Source organism: Myotis nattereri, assembly GCF_964212035.1.
Source record: "Myotis nattereri genome assembly, chromosome: 5".
In the NCBI taxonomy this organism is placed as follows: domain Eukaryota; kingdom Metazoa; phylum Chordata; class Mammalia; order Chiroptera; family Vespertilionidae; genus Myotis; species Myotis nattereri.
In genome coordinates this window covers 1,901,171-1,908,597 of record NC_138080.1, presented here as the reverse complement: position 1 = coordinate 1,908,597, position 7,427 = coordinate 1,901,171, and positions in this window count along the sequence as shown.

The following is a 7,427-nucleotide window of genomic DNA, read 5'->3' as shown; positions in this document are numbered from 1 at the left end:
TACTAGCAATTTAATATGTATTTTAAAATGTGTTTTGTTGTTGGGTTTTTTTGTTTTTTTTTAATATATTTTATTGATTTTTTACAGAGAGGAAGAGAGAGAGATAGAGAGAAACATTGATGAGAGAGAAACATCGATCAGCTGCCTCCTGCACATCCCCCTACTGGGGAAGTGCGCACAACCCAGGTACATGCCCTTGACCGGAATCGAACCCGGGACCTTTCAGTCCGCAGGCCGACGCTCTATCCACTGAGCCAAACCGGTTTCGGCTTTAAAATGTGTTTTAAATCATTAGTATAGCAATAGCTGTTTATTTAAAAAGGTCCCTTCATTTTGCCGCATAGGGTGTTTGTACATTTTATACCTTTTATGGGCAGAGGCATACGTTGAAAAGAAGGGGATTGTGAAAAAGAAATGCTCCTATTTTGATACCATTTAACTTTTCTGGTGCTTTAAAACGTGTTCTTACATATTTCAAAATACCAGATACAATGTCACTATTTCTTTTACATAATTGTCATTATTTCTTTAAAATAAGAAAACACATGTGTGGACTCTCATGACTTCCTAATTATTCAGGGATAAGGCATGACCAGCGCTCCCCGGGGGAAGCCACCTGGCAGGAAAGACGGGCCTCACTCGGGGCCCTGCCCGCCCCGTGCACGTCTGGAGAGCCCCCTGCATTGTTAGTCGCCTCCCTTCTACCAGGAAGACCCTGCGCACTGGCCCTTCCTGTCACTGAGGCATTTACTCTCAATGACTAAGTATCACCTGCCTCCAGGCTCCGGGGGCTCCATGTCACCTGACTCCAGCATGCCCGGAGGACAGGAAGGGCTTTCACAGTCATCCTGGCGACACTAGCCTCTGGGCTGCGGCAGCTCTCTCCCTCCAGGCGGCTGGGATGTGACCTTAGGGCAGCGGTTCTCAACCTGTGAGCCACGACCCCTTTGGCGGTGGAACGACCCTTTCACAGGGGTCGCCTAAGACCATCCTGCATCTCAGATATTTACATGACGATTCATCACAGTAGCAGCATGACAGTGATGAAGTAGCCACAAAAATAATTTTATGGTTGGCTCACAACATGAGGAGCTGTATTTAAAGGGCCAGAAGGTTGAGAACCACTGTTTCTGGGGATTCTGATGAAAGAAGACACGGAAGGTGTCAGCCAGCAGCTGGGACGTGTCTGATTGCGAACTGTGTGCGCCACCTGCTCGGCTCAGTTCGTACATGGTTTAGGGTCTGAGACAGGCACAGCGGGAACAGCAGCCAGAGAGGCCTGAGCCACTCTCCAGCCGGGCCCCACCGAGGACATGCACATGGCAGCTGTGCGAGCAGGCGGTGGCCGCAGGAGAGGGACCCCGTGACCAGACCCAGAGCTGAAACGGGATGGCTCAGGCGTCTGTCCTCCTCCCTTTCGGGGAGCCGAGGCAGGTCTTTGGGGAAGGCAGGAGCTGGGGTCCCCCGTTGCTGTTGCTCCCATCGAAGGCCAGCGAGCATCGGGGGAAGGAGACTTCATTCAGAGCATCTCCGGGAGACATTGGGCCTGGCTTCTCAGACATGTTTGCTGTTCAAACGTCCCCTTGGCTTCGAAGGCCCAGACCCTGCAGGAGTGTGAGAACTCCAGGGCAAGCTGCCTTTCTGCAGGCGCTCCAGGAGATAAATAACAATAGGCTTGCAGTCAGCAAAGCCCAGGCATTGAGGGTGGAAGGAGGGACAGGAGGAGGAGGAGGAGGAGGAGGAGAAGGAGGAGGAGGAAGAGGAGGGCAGGTAGGAGGGGGTGGGCAGGAGACCAGCCTTAAGGAGCCACCTTGGGGACGGAAAAGAAGAAAAGTGAAATGTCTTCTGCGAAACACACCCCTTCTCCCCTCTATAATCTGTACATTCAACATGCAGCTGGACGCGCACAGTGGCGGGGCCAGGGGAGCAGCGGCGGGTTTATGGGGGCTCAGTGGAGTGTCCCCCACGAGAGCGGCGAAGGTCAGGAACCCACACACTCAGAGGAGACGTGGAAATAGGAAAAGACAAAACCACAGCACCATTCGGTTCTCACTTTAACGCTGAACTGGTAGAACCCCATTCCCATCAGACAGACTCGGTCAACGTGAGCGAAACAGGAATGCAGTCCTGCCAGATGGGGTTGCATTCCAGGGAAATGAAATGTATTGTCACAGTGTAACAGAAAGATGTGAGCAAACTGTGCCTGAAAACGTTTATGTCAAAGTAGAAATTAGCCTAAAAGGGCCATGAAGTAAGGAAAAAATAAAATCACAATGATCCTGTAAAATGAAAAAGCAACAGTAAAACACAGAAAGCAAAAATTATTTAAAAGCAAAATATGCAAATGAAGTAGAAAAATTAAAATGTCTTTATTCTTACATTCAACAAAGTGGTGTTTTTCATACATCTTGAGCATAGTATCTAAATTTTACACTAATATTTATAGGCTGAAAGCCAATTTTTATACACCAATAACATTACATATACATAATAAAAAGATAACCCACATCTTTGACTACTTTTGATTTAAGAATAATTTAAGAAAATAAAATGGAAATTATGTGTTATCTAGAAGTAATAAGAATGAGAACACTTCTTTCTATTATCTATATTTTACCGTTACAATATCTGCTGATATTCAGATGTGTTTATTTAAAATACGACTGAATGCTAATAAAATCATTCAACTTAATAAACTAGAAATTTAAGAAAACAATACGCACATAGAAAGAACTAATCAAAAAGATGAAATAAACAGAAGAGAATCATTTGAATAGTGAGAATAATCAGTAAATATAAAAGTAGGTGTTTTTTGTGAGTTTTTTAAAAATACATTTTTATTGATTTCAGAGAGGAAAGGAGAGGGAGAGAGAGATAGAAACGTCAATGATGAGAGATAATCTTTGATCGGCTGCCTCCTGTATGTCTCACATTGGGGCTTGAGCCACAACCTGAGCATGTGCCCCGACGGGGAATTGAACCATGACTTCCTGGTTCATAGGTCGATGCTCAACCACTGAGCCACACCAGCCAGGTAAAAGTAGTTGTTTTTAAACCCAGTACCAAGGACCAGGAGGGGGTGGCCCTGGGCCATGGCAGCTGTGCCCAGCCTGACCTGGTGTTTGTGGGGTGACCAGAACCCAGGGATCATCAGTCCCCCTCCTGCCTTGACTTTGTTTCCCCAATAGAGCCTATTTTACATTCAAACCACATGCCTTTAGACCTATGGATACCTGTGCATTTGCATGATTCAACTGGATCAGTCAGGCATATTAACAATTCAGAGGCTTAACAGAGAATGGACACTTGTTTGTCTCACATGTAACAGTCTCCCAGGACGGGACGCTGGCCCACATGGTTGTTTATGGATGAAGACATGCTGTATCTTCTCTCTCATGGGGGTCCCCTGTTTTACTGGGGTGTAGGAGGCTGGAAGGGCTGGGATGGAGCAAACCCAAAGGGTATAGAAATACATGCAGCCGCTCACCCTACACTGGGAGGCATCAACTCAGTCCCTACCCTGCTCTCCTGGGAACGAGGTGCCCAGCCAGACCTCCCGTGGCAGCCCATTCACAAGACGGGAGACCCCGAGAGCTGTCACTGGACTAGGAAGGCTGCGGGTCCGAGTGAGTGAGTGCCATGCAATCTCTGTATTACTTACTAGAGGCCTGGTGCCCAAAATTCATGCAAGGGGCTTGGCCCTCCCAGCAGCCCCGAGGTCATTCCACTGGTCCCATCTAATTAGCATATTAGCTCTTTATTATATAGGATTCTAAGCGATGTGAAATCAATATTTATATGCTGTTTTAGTTTCAGAAAGTAATATTTTCTAACTATGGTATTATTTAACTTTTAGGAGAGAAGACAATCCTTACTATAAAAATTGGACAATAATTTAGAGGCTTTACTTGAGATTTGCGTAGTGTAACTTTTAAAGGAAAGTGTCTATTCTCATATTTCTACACGTTCACTCGCGGGATTTCGCTTGTCATCCTGTGGGAGCTGCTGTGGAACATGGGAATCTCCATGCTGCCTGACTGTGCGCAAGAACACACACACTGGGCTTTCTCTGCATTTTGAAGCAATCACTAAATCTTTGAAAGATAAAATAACTTTTTTTCACCAAAATAAAAAACATCAAAGAGAGATTTTCTGAAAACAGTACTGCTGGGTCCAGAGGCGTGGAGTTCTCACACTCTGGGTTTCCTTGGCGGGAACTGGGTGTGGCAACATTAGCTCTCACACAGACCTTGTGTCCACCAGAGTCCTTATCCCAAATCACTGAGAGCTTCCCAGCAAGACTGTCATTTCTTCTCATCTTATTTATTTGCATGCAATTTAAGAATCTTGAAGAATGTCAAGTATTTATAGATAGACTAGAGGCCTGATGCACAAAACTTGTGCAAGGGGCTCTGCCCTCACAGGAGCCTTGGCTGCTGCCTCAGCCCTTGCAGCCCTGGCTGCCTCATGACCCCACCACCCACCCACTGGTCATTCCAGAAGGTCATTCTGTTGTCTGGTCTAATTAGCATATTATCTCTTTATTATATAGGATAGGTAGACAGATAGAAAGATGGATAGGTAGATAGATGATAGATAGATAGATAGATAGATAGATAGATAGATAGATAGATAGATAATAGATAGTAGATAGATGATAGGTGATAGATAAGTAGACAGATGGATGGATGGATAGATAATAGATAGATGATGGAAGTGAGGCCGTGATATTCCTGATCTACCAACACTAAGTGGTCTATGGCTTATATAATTGGCCCCTTGGATGGTTAGGAAAACAGTATTCTTTTTAAATGTTCATGCATTTCAAGAGCCATGCCCTGCACTTAATCAGGCGAGCGTTGGGTAATTAAAGGAGAGCTATTGAAACGCGTGTAACCCCATGGGAGCAGCTCCGCTCACGCTAATAAAGTGAAGGTCACACTGTCCTCTCCGCATTTTAAACGCCATTTGCAGAGGGGAGAGGAGCACCTGGCCGGACAGCTGCTTCCTGGGCCGCCTGCTGCTCAGTCCCCAGGTCCCAGCCCAAGGCCTCCGCGCCTCGTTCTCCAAGGACACACTCGCTCGCTGTGTCTGCTGCTCAGAGCCAGCAACCAGGTGTCACACCGGCCACCCGGGGCATCAGGTCCGTCTGAAAGTCACAGTCACAGTCAAGTCTGTTCACTTCCTGCAACCTTGCAAAGGAGAGGCACACAGGGAAGGGCCAGGCACCCCCCCCGCCTGTGCTCCAGGGAGAATGGCCCCATATGGGGGTCGGGGTGCAGCACAGACAGGGGGCCCCACACCAAAGTGACTGCCTCCTGCAGGGGACACATTTCTAGGCAGAAGCAGCAGACCAGCTGGTGAGCAGACGTTGTGGGAGGTGAGGAACCTGCTTCAGATTATTACAGCATAATCGATCCTGCACAGACACTTTTAAACAAACCTCATTCAGCTCATTTGACTAACGACCTTTACGTGAACCAGCTCTGTACAGTCATCAGTATCTCTCGTCCCTGTGCTCCATCCAGTAATGCATTCAGCTATTGGATGAGCTTACAGGATAGGAAGACAACTTGAATCTACATATATTTTGGCACTACAGAAAAGGACAGCCACATTAAATACAATAATGAGACATCAAGACCTTTTTCCTCTGTCTTCTTTATTACTTGCTTCTGCACTGAACATCAGATGAGAAAAGGGTTTGCTGCTCTCAGCTTCTGAAAACAGTTGCTTTTGTGTATATGTTTTGAATATTGTTGCTAAAGAAAATTATTTAAAGACTAGAGGCCAGGTGCACGAAAATTCATGCACATGAAGGGGGTCGCTCAACCTGGCCTGTGCCCTCTCGCAGTCCGGGAGCCTTTGGGGGATGTCCAACTGCCAGCTTAGGCCTGCTCCCCAGGGGATTGGTCCTAAGATGGCAGTCAGACATCCCTCTGGCAGCCTGGCAGGAAAGGCTCCCGGCACTGCCTCTGCGCTCGCAGCCATCAGCCCATTTTGTGGCTGAGTGGAGCTCCCCCTGTGGGAGCACACTGACCATCGAGGGGCAGGGGGGAACTCCTGCATTGAGCGTCTTCCCCCTGGTGGTCAGTGCATGTCATAGCAACTGGTTGTTCCCCATCATTCTGCCATTATGGTCAATTTGCATATTACCCTTTCATTATATAGGATGTCTGTTGTGAAAAAAGAAAGAAAATGAATCTTATTTAAAAGAAAACATTTCTCAACATCTAAAGACAAAATGAATTCTTAAATTATAATGAATGAAGCAAAAAAAAAATCATAACTTTATTTTCAACATTGTTACCTTTTATGAATTAATAATAAAGCTATTCATACATTTCATAACGTTTCCAAAAAATAAAAATAAACAACACGATGCATGTAATGTTTTAACCCAGTGATATTGTGCGTACAAGCAGGCCTCCTAAGGGGCACTCTGTCCCGGGGGGGATGCACTGTTTATAGACCCAGACAAAACTGAAGCAAAAGCACAAAAGATGTGTGAGAGCCTATATCACCCCAGGGCGTCATTATGTAAAAATCTAAGTGATAGATGAGTCCTGGGACCTGGCTCAGGCCATTTCTCTAGTCCCGCGAATGACGTCTCAGAGGTTCCACAGGCTCCTGCACTGGCAGGAACCTGGCTGGAAGAGGGAAGAGAGCAATCCCTGTGAAGAGAGCACCCCCTTTTCCCATGCGATTCCACTGAAAACTACCTGGGAGTTCCTCAGAATACACGACATGTGTCAAAGATATGTGTTTTTAGCCCGGTCGGCGTGGCTCAGTGAGGGCGACCGATGAGCCAGGTCAGGGCACATGCCTGGGTTTCCAGCTCAATCCCCAGTGTCAGGCATGCAGGAGGCAGCCAATCCATGATTCCCTTTCATCACTGATGTTTCTATCACTCTCTATCCCTCTCCCTTCCTCTCTGAAATCAATAAACATATATATTTTTTTAAAAAATAAAAATTAAAAAAAATTTAAAAAACCCTCAAAATCATCCCCATCATGGGAGACATGAATCTATACAATGAAAACTGATGGACACAAAAGAATCAGCTGTAAGGACTTAGTAGATACAATGCTTCAAAAAGTTTCTCTGAAGATGAAATACCATGTATTTTATCAAGCCTTTAATGACACTGCCCAATGTTCTGGAGTGTATGGGTGTCGTTGGGTTTCTGAAAATGAAAATGTCCCAAGTCATGAAATCTAAGAGCATAAGTTGGAAAGAGAAGTGGCTTAGAGAATGCCAAACAGAGGCCTATGAGTCCTTCATGTGATGCAGTGAGAATTTTTTTTAAATACTTTTATTAACTTCAGAGAGGAGGGGAGAGGGAGAGAGAGATGAGAATCATGGATTAGCTGCCTCCTGCATTCCCCCTACTAGGGATCGATCCCACAACCTGGGCATGTGCCCT